Genomic DNA, 22,244 nt, shown 5'->3' on the forward strand with positions numbered 1-22,244 from the left:
TGTTCTTTATTTATTTACACAAAAATGTTTTATTTTAATAAAAAGGCATACCCAATCAGTAATGAAAGACATGCAGAGTTTGCTAATAAAGGAAAACTCACCATCTTGAAAGCGGAAAAATGAATCTAGATATTTGCCTTACGCCGTACCCTTTTAAGAAGAAAGTTCATATGAAAGTGGTATTCGAAAAATAAAGACACAAAGTTACCTTAAATAACAAGTGACAAATTAAGAAAATATTATTGTCCTTTTTTGATACAATACTAATAATTAAATAGAATATTGGAAAGAAATAATTCCGATGAAGAATTTCTTTTTTTTTTTGAATTCGCCCAAAGGTCCCATTTTTACTTATTTTATTCACCCAAAGGTCCCTTTAATTTATCAAAACATTATCAACCTTAAGGCAAATACCAACTTATGTTTATCAATTTTAATTGCATGAACTTTAACCTTCTCTAATATAAAACATAATGCTGTCATTAATGGTAAGCATTTAACTAATATAACAGTGTAGTATATAGATAATTAATTGCTGATACGTACTAGAAAACATTTTCATATTGAAGCATAAATTGTTCTTTAGTTATTTACACAAAAATGTTTTATTTAAATAAAAAGGCATACCCAATCAGTAATGAAAGACATGCAGAGTTTGCTTATAAAGGAAAACTCACCATCTTGAAAGCGGAAAAATGAATCAAGACATTTGCCTTACGCCGTACCCTTTTAAGAAGAAAGTTGATATGCAAGTGGTGTTCGGAAAATAAAGACACAAAGTTACCTTAAATAACAGGTGACAAATGAGGAAAATATTGATTGTCCTTTTTTGATACAATACTAATAATTAAATAGAATATTGGAAAGAAATAATTCCGATGAAGAAACTACTTTTTATTTTTTGAATTCGCTCAAAGGTCCCATATTTACCTATTTAAATCATCCAAAGGTCCCTTTTATTTATCAAAAAATTATCATCCTTAAGGCAAAGACCAACTTATGTTTAACAGTTTTAGTTGCATGAAGTTTAACCTTCTTTAATATAAAACATAATGCTGTCATTAATGATAAGCATTTAACTAATATAATTGTATAGTAAACAGATAATTTAATTGCTTACACGCACTATAATATGTTTTCATATTGAAGCATAGATTGTTCTTAAGTTATTTACACAAAAATGTTGTATTTAAATACAAAATCATATCCGATTAGAAATAGAAAATATGGGGAGTTTGCTAATTAAGGAAAACTGACCATCTTGAAAGTGGAACAATGAAACAAAATATTTGCCTCACGCCATACCCTTTTAAGAAGAAGGGTCATATGAAGGTGGTGTTCGAAAAATAAAGACACAAAGTTACCTTAAATAACAAATGACTAATGACGAACATAGTATTGTCCTTTTTTGATACAATACTCATAATTAAATAGAATATTGGAAAGAAATAATTCCGATTAAGAAACTTTTTTTTATTTTTGAATTCGCCCAAAGGTCCCATATTTACCTTTTTTATTCACCCAAAGGTCTCTTTTATTTATCAAAAAAATATCATCCTTAAGGCAAAGACCAACTAATGTTTATCAATTTTAGTTGCAATAACTTTAACATTCTTTAATATAAAACATAATGCTGCCATTAATGATTAGCATTTAACTAATATAATTGTGTGGTAAATAGATAATTAATTGCTTATACGCAATAGAATATATTTTCATATTGAAGCATATATTTTTCTTTAGTTATTTACACAAAGGTTTTATTTAAATAAGAAGGCATATCCAATCACTAATGAAAGACATGCAGAGTTTGCTTATAAAGGAAAACTCACCATCTTGAAAGCGGAACAATGAATCTAGATATTTGCCTTACGCCGTACCCTTTTAAGAAGAAAGTTCATATGAAAGTGGTGTTCGAAAAATAAAGACACAAAGTTACCTTAAATAACAAGTGACAAATTAAGAAAATATTATTGTCCTTTTTTGATACAATACTAATAATTAAATAGAATATTAGAAAGAAATAATTCCGATGAAGAAACCATTTTTTATTTTTGAATTCGCCCAAAGGTCCCATATTTACCTTTTTTATTCACCCAAAGGTCCCTTTTATTTATCAAAAAAATATCATCCTTAAGGCAAAGACCAACATATGTTTATCAATTTTAGTTGCAATAACTTTAACATTCTTTAATATAAAACATAATGCTGCCATTAATGATTAGCATTTAACTAACATAATTGTGTGGTAAATAGATAATTAATTGCTTATATGCATTAGAATATATTTTCATATTGAAGCATATACTTTTCTTTAGTTATTTACACAAAAATGTTTTATTTAAATAAGAAGGCATATCCAATCACTAATGAAAGACATGCAGAGTTTGCTAATAAGGGAAAACTCACCATCTTGAAAGCGGAACAATGAATCTAGATATTTGCCTTACGCCGTAGCCTTTTAAGAAGAAAGTTCATATGAAAGTGGTGTTCGAAAAATAAAGACACAAAGTTACCTTAAAAAACAAGTGACAAATTAAGAAAATAGTATTGTCCTTTTTTGATACAATACTAATAATTAAATAGAATATTAGAAAGAAACAATTCCGATGAAGAAACTTTTTTTTATTTTTAAAATTCGCCCAAAGGTCCCATATTAACTTATTTTATTCACCCAAAGGTCTCTTTTATTTATCAAAAAAATATCATCCTTAAGGCAAAGACCAACTAATGTTTATCAATTTTAGTTGCAATAACTTTAACATTCTTTAATATAAAACATAATGCTGCCATTAATGATTAGCATTTAACTAATATAATTGTGTGGTAAATAGATAATTAATTGCTTATACGCAATAGAATATATTTTCATATTGAAGCATATATTTTTCTTTAGTTATTTACACAAAAATGTTTTATTTAAATAAGAAGGCATATCCAATCACTAATGAAAGACATGCAGAGTTTGTAAATAAAGGAAAACTCACCATCTTGAAAGCGGAACAATGAATCTAGATATTTGCCTTACGCCGTACCCTTTTAAGAAGAAAGTTCATATGAAAGTGGTGTTCGAAAAATAAAGACACAAAGTTACCTTAAATAACAAGTGACAAATTAAGAAAATATTATTGTCCTTTTTTGATACAATACTAATAATTAAATAGAATATTAGAAAGAAATAATTCCGATGAAGAAACCATTTTTCATTTTTGAATTCGCCCAAAGGTCCCAAATTTACCTTTTTTATTCACCCAAAGGTCCCTTTTATTTATCAAAAAAATATCATCCTTAAGGCAAAGACCAACTTATGTTTATCAATTTTAGTTGCAATAACTTTAACATTCTTTAATATAAAACATAATGCTGCCATTAATGATTAGCATTTAACTAATATAATTGTGTGGTAAATAGATAATTAATTGCTTATACGCATTAGAATATATTTTCATATTGAAGCATATATTTTTCTTTAGTTATTTACACAAAAATGTTTTATTTAAATAAGAAGGCATATCCAATCACTAATGAAAGACATGCAGAGTTTGCTAATAAGGGAAAACTCACCATCTTGAAAGCGGAACAATGAATCTAGATATTTGCCTTACGCCGTAGCCTTTTAAGAAGAAAGTTCATATGAAAGTGGTGTTCGAAAAATAAAGACACAAAGTTACCTTAAAAAGCAAGTGACAAATTAAGAAAATAGTATTGTCCTTTTTTGATACAATACTAATAATTAAATAGAATATTAGAAAGAAATAAATCCGATGAAGAAACTTTTTTTTATTTTTGAATTCGCCCAAAGGTCCCATATTTACTTATTTTATTCACCCAAAGGTCCCTTTAATTGATCAAAACATTATCAATCTTAATGCAAATACCAACTTATGTTTGTCAACTTTAGTTGCAATAACTTTAACCTGCTTTAATATAAAACATAATGTTGCCTTCAATGATAAGCATTTTACTAATATAACAGTGTAGTATATAGATACTTAATTGCTTATACGCACTAGAAAATATTTTCATATTGAAGCATAGATTGTTCTTAAGTTATTTACACACAAATGTTTTATTTAAATAACAAGGCATATCCAATCAGTAATGAAAGACATGCAGAGTTTGCTAATAAAGGAAAACTCACCATCTTGAAAGCGGAACAATGAATCAAAACATTTGCCTCACGCCTTACCCTTTTAAGAAGAAAGGTCATATGAAGGTGGTGTTCGAAAAATAAAGACACAAAGTTACCTTAAATAACAAGTGACAATGAAGAAGATATTATTGTCCTTTTTTGATACAACATTAATAATTAAACAGAATATCGGAAAGAAATAACTCCGATGAAGAAACTATTTTTAATTTTTGAATTCGCCCAAAGGTCCCATATTTACTTATTTTATTCACCAAAAGGTACCTTTTATTTATAAAAAAAACTGCAAACCTTAAGGTAATGCCCATCTTACGTTTATGAATTTTTGTATCATGACATTTAACCTTCTTTGATATAAAGCATAATGCTGTCATTAATGATAAGCATTTTACGAATATAATAGTGAAGTTCATAGATAATTACTTGCTTATACGCATTAGAATAATTATATTTTCATATTGAAGCATAGATTGTTCTTTATTTATTTACACAAAAATGTTTTATTTAAATAAAAAGGCATACCCAATCAGTAATGAAAGACATGCAGAGTTTGCTAATAAAGGAAAACTCACCATCTTGAAAGCGGAAAAATGAATCAAGATATTTGCCTTACGCCGTATCCTTTTAAGAAGATAGTTGATAGGAAAGTGGTGTTCGGAAAATAAAGACACAAAATTACCTTAAAAAACAGGTGACAAATGAAGAAAATATTTATTGTCCTTTTTTGATACAATACTAATAATTAAATAGAATATTGGAAAGAAATAATTCCGATGAAGAATTTTTTTTTATTTTTGAATTCGCCCAAAGGTCCAATATTCACTTATTTTATTCACCCAAAGGTCCCTTTAATTGATCAAAACATTATCAACCTTAAGGCAAATACCAACTTATGTTGATCAATTTTAGTTGCAATAACTTTAACCTTCTTTAATATAAAACATAAAGCTGCCTTCAATGATAAGCATTTTACTAATATAACAGTGTAGTATATAAATACTTAATTGCTTATACGCACTAGAAAATATTTTTATATTGAAGCATAGATTGTTCTTTAGTTATTTACTCAAATTTTTTTTATTTAAATAACAAGGCATATCCAATCAGTAATGAACGACATGCAAAGTTTGTTAATAAAGGAAAACTCACTATCTTGAAAGCGGTAAAATGAATCAAGATATTTGCCTTACGCTGTACCCTTTTAAGAAGAAAGTTGATATGAAAGTGGTGTTCGGAAAATAAAGACACAAAGTTACCTTAAATAACAAGTAATAAATGTAGAACATATTATTGTCCTTTTTTGATACAATACTAATAATTAAATGGAATATTGGAAAGAAATAATTCCGATGAAGAAACCATTTTTTATTTTTGAATTCGCCCAAAGGTCCCATATTTATCTATTTTATTCACCTAAAGGTCCCTTTAATTGATCAAAACATTATCATCCTTAAGGCAAAGACCAACTTATGTTTATCAATTTTAGTTGCAATAACTTTAACATTCTTTAATATAAAACATAATGCTGCCATTAATGATTAGCATTTGACTAATATAACAGTGTAGTATATAGATACTTAATTGCTTATACGCACTAGTAAGTATTTTCATATTGAAGCATAGATTGTTCTTTAGTTATTTACACAAAAATGTTTAATTTAAATAACAAGGCATATCCAATCAGTAATAAAAGACATGCGGAGTTTGCTAATAAAGGAAAACTCACCTTCTTGAAAGCGGAACATTGAATCAAAACATTTGCCTCACGCCTTACCCTTTTTAGAAGAAAGGTCATATGAAGGTGGTGTTCGAAAAATAAAGACACAAAGTTACCTTAAATAACAAGTGACAAATGAAGAACATATTATTGTCCTTTTTTGATACAACATTAATAATTAAACAGAATATCGTAAAGAAATAACTCCGATGAAGAAACTATTTTTAATTTTTGAATTCGCCCAAAGGTCCCATATTTACTTATTGTATACACCCAAAGGTACCTTTTATTTATAAAAAAACTGCAAACCTTAAGGTAATGCCCAACTTACGTTTATGAATTTTTGTAGCATGACATTTAACCTTCTTTGATATAAAGCATAATGCTGTCATTAATGATAAGCATTTTACGAATATAATAGTGAAGTTCATAGATAATTACTTGCTTATACGCATTAGAATAATTATATTTTCATATTGAAGCATATATTGTTCTTTATTTATTTACACAAAAATGTTTTATTTAAATAAAAAGGCATACCCAATCAGTAATGAAAGACATGCAGAGTTTGCTAATAAAGGAAAATTCACCATCTTGAAAGCGGAAAAATGAATCAAGATATTTGCCTTACGCCGTATCCTTTTAAGAAGATAGTTGATATGAAAGTGGTGTTCGGAAAATAAAGACACAAAGTTACCTTAAAAAACAGGTGACAAATGAATAAAATATTTATTGTCCTTTTTTGATACAATACTAATAATTAAATAGATTATTGGAAAGAAATAATTCCGATGAAGAAATTTTTTCTATTTTTGAATTCGCCCAAAGGTCCAATATTCACTTATTTTATTCACCCAAAGGTCCCTTTAATTGATCAAAACATTATCAACCTTAAGGCAAATACCAACTTATGTTTATCAATTTTAGTTGCAATAACTTTAACCTTCTTTAATATAAAACATAAAGCTGCCTTCAATGATAAGCATTTTACTAATATAACAGTGTAGTATATAAATACTTAATTGCTTATACGCACTAGAAAATATTTTTATATTGAAGCATAGATTGTTCTTTAGTTATTTACTCAAATTTTTTTTATTTAAATAACAAGGCATATCCAATCAGTAATGAACGACATGCAAAGTTTGCTAATAAAGGAAAACTCACTATCTTGAAAGCGGTAAAATGAATCAAGATATTTGCCTTACGCTGTACCCTTTTAAGAAGAAAGTTGATATGAAAGTGGTGTTCGGAAAATAAAGACACAAAGTTACCTTAAATAACAAGTAATAAATGTAGAACATATTATTGTCCTTTTTTGATGCAATACTAATTATCAAATGGAATATTGGAAAGAAATAATTCCGATGAAGAAACCATTTTTTATTTTTGAATTCGCCCAAAGGTCCCATATTTATCTATTTTATTCACCCAAAGGTCCCTTTAATTGATCAAAACATTATCATCCTTAAGGCAAAGACCAACTTATGTTTATCAATTTTAGTTGCAATAACTTTAACATTCTTTAATATAAAACATAATGCTGCCATTAATGATTAGCATTTGACTAATATAACAGTGTAGTATATAGATACTTAATTGCTTATACGCACTAGTAAATATTTTCATATTGAAGCATAGATTGTTCTTTAGTTATTTACACAAAAATGTTTAATTTAAATAACAAGGCATATCCAATCAGTAATAAAAGACTAAAAAAACTCACCATCTTGAAAGCGGAACATTGAATCAAAACATTTGCCTCACGCCTTACCCTTTTTAGAAGAAAGGTCATATGAAGGTGGTGTTCGAAAAATAAAGACACAAAGTTACCTTAAATAACAAGTGACAAATGAAGAACATATTATTGTCCTTTTTTGATACAACATTAATAATTAAACAGAATATCGTAAAGAAATAACTCCGATGAAGAAACTATTTTTAATTTTTGAATTCGCCCAAAGGTCCCATATTTACTTATTGTATACACCCAAAGGTACCTTTCATTTATAAAAAAAACTTACGTTTATGAATTTTTGTAGCATGATATTTAACCTTCTTTGATATAAAGCATAATGCTGTCATTAATGATAAGCATTTTACGAATATAATAGTGAAGTTCATAGATAATTACTTGCTTATACGCATTAGAATAATTATATTTTCATATTGAAGCATAGATTGTTCTTTATTTATTTACACAAAAATGTTTTATTTAAATAAAAAGGCATACCCAATCAGTAATGAAAGACATGCAGAGTTTGCTAATAAAGGAAAATTCACCATCTTGAAAGCGGAAAAATGAATCAAGATATTTGCCTTACGCCGTATCCTTTTAAGAAGATAGTTGATATGAAAGTGGTGTTCGGAAAATAAAGACACAAAGTTACCTAAAAAAACAGGTGACAAATGAATAAAATATTTATTGTCCTTTTTTAATACAATACTAATAATTAAATAGAATATTGGAAAGAAATAATTCCGATGAAGAAACTATTTTTATTTTTGAATTCGCCCAAAGGTCCCATATTTACCTGTTTTATTCACCCAAAGGTCCCTTTTATTTATCAAAAGAATATTATCCTTAAGGCGAAGACCAACTAATGTTTATCAATTTTAGTTGCATGAACTTTCACATTCTTTAATATAAAACATAATGCTGCCTTCAATGATTAGCATTTAACTAATATAATTGTGTGGTAAATAGATAATTAATTGCTTATAAGCACTAGAAAATATTTTCACATTGAAGCATAGATTGTTCTTCAGTTATTTACACAAAAATGTTTTATTTTAATAACAAGGCATATCCAATCAGTAATGAAAGACATGCAGAGTTTGCTAATAAAGGAAATCTCACCATCTTGAAAGCGGAACAATGAATCAAGATATTTGTCTTACGCCGTACCCTTTTAAGAAGAAAGTTCATATGAAAGTGGTGTTCGAAAAATAAAGACACGAAGTTACCTCAAATAACAAGTGACAAATTAAGAAAATATTATTGTCCTTTTTTGATACAATACTAATAATCAAATAGAATATTGGAAAGAAATAATTCCGATGAAGAAACTATTTTTTATTTTTGAATTCGCCCAAAGGTCCCATATTTACCTTTTTGATTAACCCAAAGGTCCCTTTTATTTATCAAAAAAATATCTTCCTTAAGGCAAAGACCAACTAATGTTTTTCAATTTTAGTTGCAATAACATTAACATTCTTTAATATAAAACATAATGCTGCCATTAATGATTAGCATTTAACTAATATAATTGTGTGGTAAATAGATAATTAATTGCTTATACGCAATAGAATATATTTTCATATTGAAGCATATATTTTTCTTTAGTTATTTACACAAAAATGTTTTATTTAAATAAGAAGGCATATCCAATCACTAATGAAAGACATGCAGAGTTTGCTAATAAAGGAAAACTCACCATCTTGAAAGCGGAACAATGAATCTAGATATTTGCCTTACGCCGTACCCTGTTAAGAAGAAAGTTCATATGAAAGTGGTGTTCGAAAAATAAAGACACAAAGTTACCTTAAATAACAAGTGACAAATTAAGAAAATATTATTGTCCTTTTTTGATACTATACTAATAATTAAATAGAATATTAGAAAGAAATAATTCCGATGAAGAAACTATTTTTTATTTTTGAATTCGCCCAAAGGTCCCATATTTACCTGTTTTATTCACCCAAAGGTCCCTTTTATTTATCAAAAGAATATTATCCTTAAGGCGAAGACCAACTAATGTTTATCAATTTTAGTTGCATGAACTTTAACATTCTTTAATATAAAACATAATGCTGCCATTAATGATTAGCATTTAACTAATATAATTGTGTGGTAAATAGATAATTAATTGCTTATAAGCAATAGAAAATATTTTCACATTGAAGCATAGATTGTTCTTCAGTTATTTACACAAAAATGTTTTATTTTAATAACAAGGCATATCCAATCAGTAATGAAAGACATGCAGAGTTTGCTAATAAAGGAAATCTCACCATCTTGAAAGCGGAACAATGAATCAAGATATTTGTCTTACGCCGTACCCTTTTAAGAAGAAAGTTCATATGAAAGTGGTGTTCGAAAAATAAAGACACGAAGTTACCTCAAATAACAAGTGACAAATTAAGAAAATATTATTGTCCTTTTTTGAAACAATACTAATAATCAAATAGAATATTGGAAAGAAATAATTCCGATGAAGAAACTATTTTTTATTTTTGAATTCGCCCAAAGGTCCCATATTTACCTTTTTTATTAACCCAAAGGTCCCTTTTATTTATCAAAAAAATATCTTCCTTAAGGCAAAGATCAACTAATGTTTTTCAATTTTAGTTGCAATAACATTAACATTCTTTAATATAAAACATAATGCTGCCATTAATGATTAGCATTTAACTAATATAATTGTGTGGTAAATAGATAATTAATTGCTTATACGCAATAGAATATATTTTCATATTGAAGCATATATTTTTCTTTAGTTATTTACACAAAAATGTTTTATTTAAATAAGAAGGCATATCCAATCACTAATGAAAGACATGCAGAGTTTGCTAATAAAGGAAAACTCACCATCTTGAAAGCGGAACAATGAATCTAGATATTTGTTTTACGCCGTACCCTGTTAAGAAGAAAGTTCATATGAAAGTGGTGTTCGAAAAATAAAGACACAAAGTTACCTTAAATAACAAGTGACAAATTAAGAAAATATTATTGTCCTTTTTTGATACTATACTAATAATTAAATAGAATATTAGAAAGAAATAATTCCGATGAAGAAACTATTTTTTATTTTTGAATTCGCCCAAAGGTCCCATATTTACCTGTTTTATTCACCCAAAGGTCCCTTTTATTTATCAAAAAAATATTACCCTTAAGGCAAAGACCAACTAATGTTTATCAATTTTTGGTGCAATAACTTTAACATTCTTTAATATAAAACATAATGCTGCCATTAATGATTAGCATTTAACTAATATAATTGTGTGGTAAATAGATAATTAATTGCTTATACGCAATAGAATATATTTTCATATTGAAGCATATATTGTTCTTTAGTTATTTACACAAAAATGTTTTATTAAAATAAGAAGGCATATCCAATCACTAATGAAAGACATGCAGAGTTTGCTTATAAAGGAAAACTCACCATCTTGAAAGCGGAACAATGAATCTAGATATTTGCCTTATGCCGTACCCTTTTAAGAAGAAAGTTCATATGAAAGTGGTGTTCGAAAAATTAGACACAAAGTTACCTTAAATAACAAGTGACAAATTAAGAAAATATTATTGTCCTTTTTTGATACAATACTAATAATTAAATAGAATATTGGAAAGAAATAATTCCGATGAAGAAACTTTTTTTTAATTTTTGAATTCGCCCAAAGGTCCCATATTTACCTATTTTATTCACCCAAAGGTCCCTTTAATTGATCAAAACATTATCAACCTTAAGGCAAATACCAACTTATGTTTATCAATTTCAGTTGCAATAACTTTAATCTTCTTTAATATAAAACATAATGTTGCCTTCAATGATAAGCATTTTACTAATATAACAGTTTAGTATATAGATACTTAATTGCTTATACGCACTAGTAAATATTTTCATATTGAAGCATAGATTGTTCTTTAGTTATTTACACAAAAATGTTTTATTTAAATAACAAGGCATATCCAATCAGTAATGAAAGACATGCGGAGTTTGCTAATAAGGGAAAACTCACCATCTTGAAAGCGGAACAATGAATCAAGACATTTGCCTCACGCCTTACCCTTTTAAGAAAAAAGGTCATATGAAGGTGGTGTTCGAAAAATAAAGACACAAAGTTACCTTAAATAACAAGTGACAAATGAAGAATATTTTATTGTCCCTTTTTGATACAACATTAATAATTAAACAGAATATCGGAAAGTAATAACTCCGATGAAGAAACTTTTTTTTATTTTTGAATTCGCCCAAAGGTCCCATATTTACTTATTTTATTCACCCAAAGGTCCCTTTTATTTATAAAAAAACTGCACACCTTAAGGTAATGCCCAACTTACGTTTATGAATTTTTGTAGCATGACATTTAACCTTCTTTGATATAAAGCATAATGCTGTCATTACTGATAAGCATTTTACGAATATAATAGTGAAGTTCATAGATAATTACTTGCTTATACGCATCAGAATAATTATATTTTCATATTGAAGCATAGATTGTTCTTTATTTATTTACACAAAAATGTTTTATTTAAATAAAAAGGCATACCCAATCAGTAATGAAAAACATGCAGAGTTTGCTAATAAAGGAAAACTCACAATCTTGAAAGCGGAAAAATGAATCAAGATATTTGCCTTACGCCGTATCCTTTTAAGAAGATAGTTGATATGAAAGTGGTGTTCGAAAATAAAGACACAAAGTTACCTTAAAAAACTGGTGACAAATGAAGAAAATATTTATTGTCCTTTTTTGATACAATACTAATAATTAAATAGAATATTGGAAACAAAAATTCCGATGAAGAAACTATTTTTTATTTTTGAATTCGCCCAAAGGTCCCATATTTACCTATTTTATTCACCCAAAGGTCCCTTTTATTTATCAAAAAATTATCATCCTTAAGGCAAAGACCAACTTATGTTTATCAATTTTAGTTGCATGAACTTTAACCTGCTTTAATATAAAACATAATGCTGCCATTAATGATAAGCATTTAACTAATATAATTGTGTAGTAAACAGATAATTAATTGCTTATACGCACTAGCTTATGTTTTCATATTGAAGCATATATTGTTTTTTAGTTATTTACACAAAAATGTTTTATTTAAATAAGAAGGCATATCCAATCACTAATGAAAGACATGCAGATTTTGCTTATAAAGGAAAACTCACCATCTTGAAAGCGGAACAATGAATCAAGATATTTGCCTTATGCCGTACCCTTTTAAGAAGAAAGTTCATATGAAAGTGGTGTTCGAAAAAATAGACACAAAGTTACCTTAAATAACAAGTGACAAATTAAGAAAATATTATTGTCCTTTTTTGATACAATACTAATAATTAAATAGAATATTGGAAAGAAATAATTCCGATGAAGAAACTTTTTTAATTTTTAAATTCGCCCAAAGGTCCCATATTTACTTATTTTATTCACCCAAAGGTCCCTTTAATTGATCAAAACATTATCAACCTTAAGGCAAATACCAACTTATGTTTATCAATTTTAGTTGCAATAACTTTAATATTCTTTAATATAAAACATAATGTTGCCTTCAATGATAAGCATTTTACTAATATAACAGTTTAGTATATAGATACTTAATTGCTTATACGCACTAGTAAATATTTTCATATTGAAGCATAGATTGTTCTTTATTTATTTACACAAAAATGTTTTATTTAAATAAAAAGGCATACCCAATCAGTAATGAAAGACATGCAGAGTTTGCTAATAAAGGAAAACTCACCATCTTGAAAGCGGAAAAATGAATCAAGATATTTGCCTTACGCCGTATCCTTTTAAGAAGATAGTTGATATGAAAGTGGTGTTCGGAAAATAAAGACACAAAGTTACCTTAAAAAACTGGTGACAAATGAAGAAAATATTTATTGTCCTTTTTTGATACAATACTAATAATTAAATAGAATATTGGAAACAAAAATTCCGATGAAGAAACTATTTTTTATTTTTGAATTCGCCCAAAGGTCCCATATTTACCTATTTTATTCACCCAAAGGTCCCTTTTATTTATCAAAAAATTATCATCCTTAAGGCAAAGACCAACTTATGTTTATCAATTTTAGTTGCATGAACTTTAACCTGCTTTAATAAAAAACATAATGCTGCCATTAATGATAAGCATTTAACTAATATAATTGTGTAGTAAACAGATAATTAATTGCTTATACGCACTAGCTTATGTTTTCATATTGAAGCATATATTGTTCTTTAGTTATTTACACAAAAATGTTTTATTTAAATAAGAAGGCATATCCAATCACTAATGAAAGACATGCAGAGTTTGCTTATAAAGGAAAACTCACCATCTTGAAAGCGGAACAATGAATCAAGACATTTGCCTCACGCCTTACCATTTTAAGAAGAAAGGTCATATGAAGGTGGTGTTCGAAAAATAAAGACACAAAGTTACCTTAAATAACAAGTGATAAATGAAGAACATATTATTGTCCCTTTTTGATACAATACTAATAATTAAATAGAATATTGGAAAGAAATAATTCCAATGAAGAAACTTTTTTTTTTTTTAATTCGCCCAAAGGTCCCATTTTTACCTATTTTATTCACCCAAAGGTCCCTTTTATTGATAAAAAAATTATCAACCTTAAGCCAAATACCAACTTATGTTTATCAACTTTTGGTTGCACGAACTTTAATCTTCTTTAATATAAAACATAATGCTGCCTTCAATGATAAGCATTTTACTAATACAACAGTGTAGTATATAGATAATTAATTGCTTATACGCACTAGAAAATATTTTCATATTGAAGCATATATTGTTCTTAGGTTATTTCCGAGGGTTATTTACAAAAACATGTTCAATTAAAATAAAAAGGCATATCCGATCAGAAATGAAAGACATGCAGAGTTTGCTAATAAAGGAAAACTCACATTCTTGAAACCGGAACAATGTATTAAGACATTTGCATTACGCCTTACTTTTTTAAGAAGAAAGTTCATATGAAAGTGGTGTTCGACCATGTTTGTAATATTTGATTCTTTCAAATGCAAATGAACAATGAAATGCTTTAGATAGTTAGAGCTTAAGTATTTAAAATGAATAAACAGAATAAAAAAAAAAAAAAGCAAAAACATAACCTTTGCTCCATGGTTGAGGTAATTAATGTTTTACAATGGCCAAATTTCTTAATTAACCATGAAAAGTGTTTTTGATACCAATTAATTGTTGCTTTGATTCAACATAACTACACAATTATTTCTTGACGGATGTTAAGTAACCAAAACAAAGTTAAAAATATATTTTACAATAATAGATCGTACTTTCACTTTGTTTAAAGTATGATGTAAAAATAACCCCCAAAAAAACAACAAAATACAACTATGGTTCAATATATAGAACGTGTAATAAAAATGAAAACACGTATCTATACTGAATGAAAACAATGCATTATTGTAATCGAATAATGATTCTTCACATTGAGAAAGAAATAATTAAAAAAGAACAAGATGCAGGGGAAGTTACATTGAATATAAGGGATAATGCGGTTTTTGTGAACGCTTCTCGGCATTTTGTAATTAAACTTTTATCAGAACTTTGACCCACCCCCTCCCACCCCCTGTATTTTAATCTCATCTCGGTTTTATTCTAAATGATATACAGCCTCAATCCTATTTTAATCAGATTAAAAATGCAGTTATATAGCAGGAAGACTATTAAAAGTTCAAGACTAAAAATGTGATACTAAATGGAGAAAGATATAAAAACTTATTTAATAAAACGTACGCAACTATTAAAAAGTGAAGACCATGTAAACTTTATCAGAAATCTAAAATTACTCTGTTTGACGTCAAATTATATAAAGTCGATTTCTATCCTTCACGGCTTGAGATATTGATATTTGATCTTGTTTACGTTTCTAAGACAAATGATGCATAAACAAAATAATGTTAACAGTAAATATAGTAATTAATAATCAATTATTCATAACGTAATGATCAAAATATGAACACAGACAATAATTCAGATTTGTTTTGATAGTATATCTATAAAAAGATACAGGTTAATTTAAAAATAGTTTTCAGGTCAATTTTGCAATTCACCCGTCAATTAACCCAACACTCCAAAAAATAGTTAAACCTTGTTATATATGATTGAAAACTTTGGTGTAATTCACTTTGGTGCAATAAAACATGTATATATAAACTAGCGTTTAATTGAGTACATACTTAAAAAAAAAAGAAGTCACATTTACATGATAAAAATTCATTAGTCATCAGCAATTATTTAGTTTTGGATAATTTATCAAAGTTAACATTATATTTAGCCTTGTTAATTATTTAGCCACAACGTACCATTCATACGCTTTTGTTCCGAATTACCCCAACAAGCCATTTATCGGTTATATATATATATATATATATATATATATATATATATATATATATATATAACAAGTCAAAAAGGGTACAACATCACCATAAAATAACTACAAAATATACAAATATTAGATATTTCGGATAACATATATCCTTCTTCAATAATAGCACGATGTCAAATGAATCATGTCAATTCAAATTGAGACTCTATCAAAATCTTGATTTATACAATTTAAGCGAACGCTGGAACAATTTTAAAATTTCCAAACACACCGCAAAGACTACAGAAATATGCCAAAAAATAAAAATAGTTATTTACGATGTGAAATGGCACAACTTTAGATTTCCAAAGGATGTGACAGTTGAGATGTAATAACTGCATTGAGGGCAGTCCTCAAACAAAAAATCAAAATAATCAAAAATGTCCTTACCGATCCAGGATTTTATAAATTAGACAACGGTTGGGCAATTACAACGGAGACTACATATTAAAGCCTTCCAAACGAATTGCAGTCTAATAGTGATTGAAAAAATAAGTTTTGTATAATGAGGTAAAATAATTGAACGTGGCAACGTACTTGTACATCATCCCGAATCAATGAAAACCTGTAATTTAAACGGTTATTTTAAAAATAATTTCGAACTGTAAAGCCTGTACTAAATCCGGTGTTGTTAGAAACAGGTGGTCACAGGAAAATGAGGGACTCGTTCTATGTTTTTTCGTTTATGCCCTCTGGGGAGACTGTCCGTAACTTTCTTATCCAAAATCTTTCCCGAGCGACTCTGTCGACCTTCGACCAACACTCGTTGTGGTCTATGATCGTGATGGTAAGGTTTTTGAGATCAGCTTTTGTGTGTCCAGGTGATCTCAAATTACGACTTACGGGTAGGTCGGGCTTGCAAGTGTAGTCACTTCGATGACCATTCATGCGTTTGTTAAATGGCTGCTCTGTCTCGCCAACATACTGCATGCCACATCGACACTGAAGGAGGTATACAACATTCTGAGTTTTGCAAGTTACATTGTGTCGATGTGGCATGCAGTATGTTGGCGAGACAGAGCAGCCATTTAACAAACGCATGAATGGTCATCGAAGTGACTACACTTGCAAGCCCGACCTACCCGTAAGTCGTAATTTGAGATCACCTGGACACACACAAGCTGATCTCAAAAACCTTACCATCACGATCATAGACCACAACGAGTGTTGGTCGAAGGTCGACAGAGTCGCTCGGGAAAGATTTTGGATAAGAAAGTTACGGACAGTCTCCCCAGAGGGCATAAACGAAAAAACATAGAACGAGTCCCTCATTTTCCTGTGACCACCTGTTGCTAACAACACCGGATTTAGTATAGGCTTTACAGTTCGAAATTATTTTTAAAATAACCGTTTAAATTACAGGTTTTCATTGATTCGGGATGATGTACAAGTACGTTGCCACGTTCAATTATTTTACCTCATTATACAAAACTTATTTTTTCAATCACTATTAGACTGCAATTCGTTTGGAAGGCTTTAATATGTAGTCTCCGTTGTAATTGCCCTACCGTTGTCTAATTTATAAAATCCTGGATCGGTAAGGACATTTTTGATTATTTTGATTTTTTGTTTGAGGACTGCCCTCAATGCAGTTATTACATCTCAACTGTCACATCCTTTGGAAATCTAAAGTTGTGCCATTTCACATCGTAAATAACTATTTTTATTTTTTGGCATATTTCTGTAGTCTTTGCGGTGTGTTTGAAAATTTTAAAATTGTTCCAGCGTTCGCTTAAATTGTATAAATCAAGATTTTGATAGAGTCTCAATTTGAATTGACATGATTCATTTGACATCGTGCTATTATTGAAGAAGGATATATGTTATCCGAAATATCTAATATTTGTATATTTTGTAGTTATTTTATGGTGATGTTGTACCCTTTTTGACTTGTTATATATTATATTTTGTAGTGTACAGAATCATATTACATGATCCATCGCCCTGTAAGATTGATCGTTGACTATTTATTCAGTCATTTTATATATATATATATATATATATATATATATATATATACAATATATATATATATATATATATATATATATACAACTCGTCTAAACATCAACCCAACAATGTTAGATCTGTAAATTTGCTTTCGCAAATTTTTGGTTCTTCCCTCGCCGGGATTCGAACCCATGCTACTGTGATATCGTGACACCAAATCGCCTGCACTGCAGCCGTCCCGCTAGACCACACGACCACCTGGGCTCTCATAAAAAGAGCTTTCGCTGGCCATGTGTTACCTTTCCACGTCAGTTTTAATATAGCGGCGTACTACAGTACATGATATATAAGGCATGAAGATGTTATTGTTACAGATCAGCTAAATTATCTATAGTAAAGGATCCTACAAATTAATGTAAGATACAGTCACAGAAAATAATTATATTCATAAGTACGTCTGAGTCAGTGACAACCCTACAACAGATGTATCCATCGGAATGCCATCAATGATGGTGATACATGGCTGTGTACATAATGTATATACAGCTCGTCTAAACATCAACCCAACAATGTTAGATCTGTAAATTTGCTTTCGCAAATTTTTGGTTCTTCCCTCGCCGGGATTCGAACCCATGCTACTGTGATATCAAGGCACCAAATCGCCTGCACTGCAGCCGTCCCGCTAGACCACACGACCACCTTGTCCCTCTCATAAAAAGAGCTTTCGCTGGCCATGTGTTACCTTTCCACGTCAGTTTTAATCTAGCGGCGTACTACAGTACATGATATATAAGGCATGAAGATGTTATTGTTACAGATCAGCTAAATTATCTATAGTAAAGGATCCTACAAATTAATGTAAGATACAGTCACAGAAAATAATTATATTCATAAGTACGTCTGAGTCAGTGACAACCCTACAACAGATGTATCCATCGGATCGCCATCAATGATGGTGATACATGGCTGTGTACATAATGTATATACAACTCGTTTAAACATCAACCCAACAATGTTAGATCTGTAAATTTGCTTTCGCAAATTTTTGGTTCTTCCCTCGCCGGGATTCGAACCCATGCTACTGTGATATCGTGACACCAAATCGCCTGCACTGCAGCCGTCCCGCTAGACCACACGACCACCTGGGCTCTCATAAAAAGAGCTTTCGCTGGCCATGCGTTACCTTTCCACGTCAGTTTTAATCTAGCGGCGTACTACAGTACATGATATATAAGGCATGAAGATGTTATTGTTACAGATCAGCTAAATTATCTATAGTAAAGGATCCTACAAATTAATGTAAGATACAGTCACAGAAAATAATTATATTCATAAGTACGTCTGAGTCCGTGACAACCCTACAACAGATGTATCCATCGGATCGCCATCAATGATGGTGATACATGGCTGTGTACATAATGTATATACAACTCGTCTAAACATCAACCCAACAATGTTAGATCTGTAAATTAGCTTTCGCAAATTTTTGGTTCTTCCCTTGCCGGGATTCGAACCCATGCTACTGTGATATCGTGACACCAAATCGCCTGCACTGCAGCCGTCCCGCTAGACTACACGACCACCTGGGCTCTCATAAAAAGAGCTTTCGCTGGCCATGTGTTACCTTTCCACGTCAGTTTTAATCTAGCGGCGTACTACAGTACATGATATATAAGGCATGAAGATGTTATTGTTACAGATCAGCTAAATTATCTATAGTAAAGGATCCTACAAATTAATGTAAGATACAGTCACAGAAAAATAATTATATTCATAAGTACGTCTGAGTCAGTGACAATCCTACAACAGATGTATCCATCGGATCGCCATCAATGATGGTGATACATGGCTGTGTACATAATTTATATACAACTCGTCTAAACATCAACCCAACAATGTTAGATCTGTAAATTTGCTTTCGCAAATTTTTGGTTCTTCCCTCGCCGGGATGCGAACCCATGCTACTGTGATATCGTGACACCAAATCGCCTGCACTGCAGCCGTCCCGCTAGACCACACGACCACCTGGGCTCTCATAAAAAGAGCTTTCGCTGGCCATGCGTTGCCTTTCCACGTCAGTTTTAATCTAGCGGCGTACTACAGTACATGATATATAAGGCATGAAGATGTTATTGTTACAGATCAGCTAAATTATCTATAGTAAAGGATCCTACAAATTAATGTAAGATACAGTCACAGAAAATAATTATATTCATAAGTACGTCTGAGTCAGTGACAACCCTACAACAGATGTATCCATCGGATCGCCATCAATGATGGTGATACATGGCTGTGTACATAATGTATATACAACTCGTTTAAACATCAACCCAACAATGTTAGATCTGTAAATTTGCTTTCGCAAATTTTTGGTTCTTCCCTCGCCGGGATTCGAACCCATGCTACTGTGATATCGTGACACCAAATCGCCTGCACTGCAGCCGTCCCGCTAGACCACACGACCACCTGGGCTCTCATAAAAAGAGCTTCCGCTGGCCATGTGTTACCTTTCCACGTCAGTTTTAATCTAGCGGCGTACTACAGTACATGATATATAAGGCATGAAGATGTTATTGTTACAGATCAGCTAAATTATCTATAGTAATGGATCCTACAAATTAATGTAAGATACAGTCACAGAAAATAATTATATTCATAAGTACGTCTGAGTCAGTGACAACCCTACAACAGATGTATCCATCGGATCGCCATCAATGATGGTGATACATGGCTGTGTACATAATGTATATACAACTCGTATAAACATCAACCCAACAATGTTAGATCTGTAAATTTGCTTTCGCAAATTTTTGGTTCTTCCCTCGCCGGGATTCGAACCCATGCTACTGTGATATCGTGACACCAAATCGCCTGCACTGCAGCCGTCCCGCTAGACCACACGACCACCTGGGCTCTCATAAAAAGAGCTTTCGCTGGCCATGTGTTACCTTTCCACGTCAGTTTTAATCTAGCGGCGTACTACAGTACATGATATATAAGGCATGAAGATGTTATTGTTACAGATCAGCTAAATTATCTATAGTAAAGGATCCTACAAATTAATGTAAGATACAGTCACAGAAAATAATTATATTCATAAGTACGTCTGAGTCAGTGACAATCCTACAACAGATGTATCCATCGGATCGCCATCAATGATGGTGATACATGGCTGTGTACATAATGTATATACAACTCGTCTAAACATCAACCCAACAATGTTAGATCTGTAAATTTGCTTTCGCAAATGTTTGGTTCTTCCCTCGCCGGGATTCGAACCCATGCTACTGTGATATCGTGACACCAAATCGCCTGCACTGCAGCCGTCCCGCTAGACCACACGACCACCTGGGCTCTCATGAAAAGAGCTTTCGCTGGCCATGTGTTACCTTTCCACGTCAGTTTTAATCTAGCGGCGTACTACAGTACATGATATATAAGGCATGAAGATGTTATTGTTACAGATCAGCTAAATTATCTATAGTAATGGATCCTACAAATTAATGTAAGATACAGTCACAGAAAATAATTATATTCATAAGTACGTCTGAGTCAGTGACAACCCTACAACAGATGTATCCATCGGATCGCCATCAATGATGGTGATACATGGCTGTGTACATAATGTATATACAACTCGTCTAAACATCAACCCAACAATGTTAGATCTGTAAATTTGCTTTCGCAAATTTTTGGTTCTTCCCTCGCCGGGATTCGAACCCATGCTACTGTGATATCGTGACACCAAATCGCCTGCACTGCAGCCGTCCCGCTAGACCACACGACCACCTGGGCTCTCATAAAAAGAGCTTTCGCTGGCCATGTGTTACCTTTCCACGTCAGTTTTAATCTAGCGGCGTACTACAGTACATGATATATAAGGCATGAAGATGTTATTGTTACAGATCAGCTAAATTATCTATAGTAAAGGATCCTACAAATTAATGTAAGATACAGTCACAGAAAATAATTATATTCATAAGTACGTCTGAGTCCGTGACAACCCTACAACAGATGTATCCATCGGATCGCCATCAATGATGGTGATACATGGCTGTGTACATAATGTATATACAACTCGTCTAAACATCAACCCAACAATGTTAGATATGTAAATTAGCTTTCGCAAATTTTTGGTTCTTCCCTTGCCGGGATTCGAACCCATGCTACTGTGATATCGTGACACCAAATCGCCTGCACTGCAGCCGTCCCGCTAGACTACACGACCACCTGGGCTCTCATAAAAAGAGCTTTCGCTGGCCATGTGTTACCTTTCCACGTCAGTTTTAATCTAGCG

Source organism: Mytilus trossulus, unplaced genomic scaffold, assembly GCF_036588685.1.
Source record: "Mytilus trossulus isolate FHL-02 unplaced genomic scaffold, PNRI_Mtr1.1.1.hap1 h1tg000411l__unscaffolded, whole genome shotgun sequence".
NCBI lineage: Eukaryota > Metazoa > Mollusca > Bivalvia > Mytilida > Mytilidae > Mytilus > Mytilus trossulus.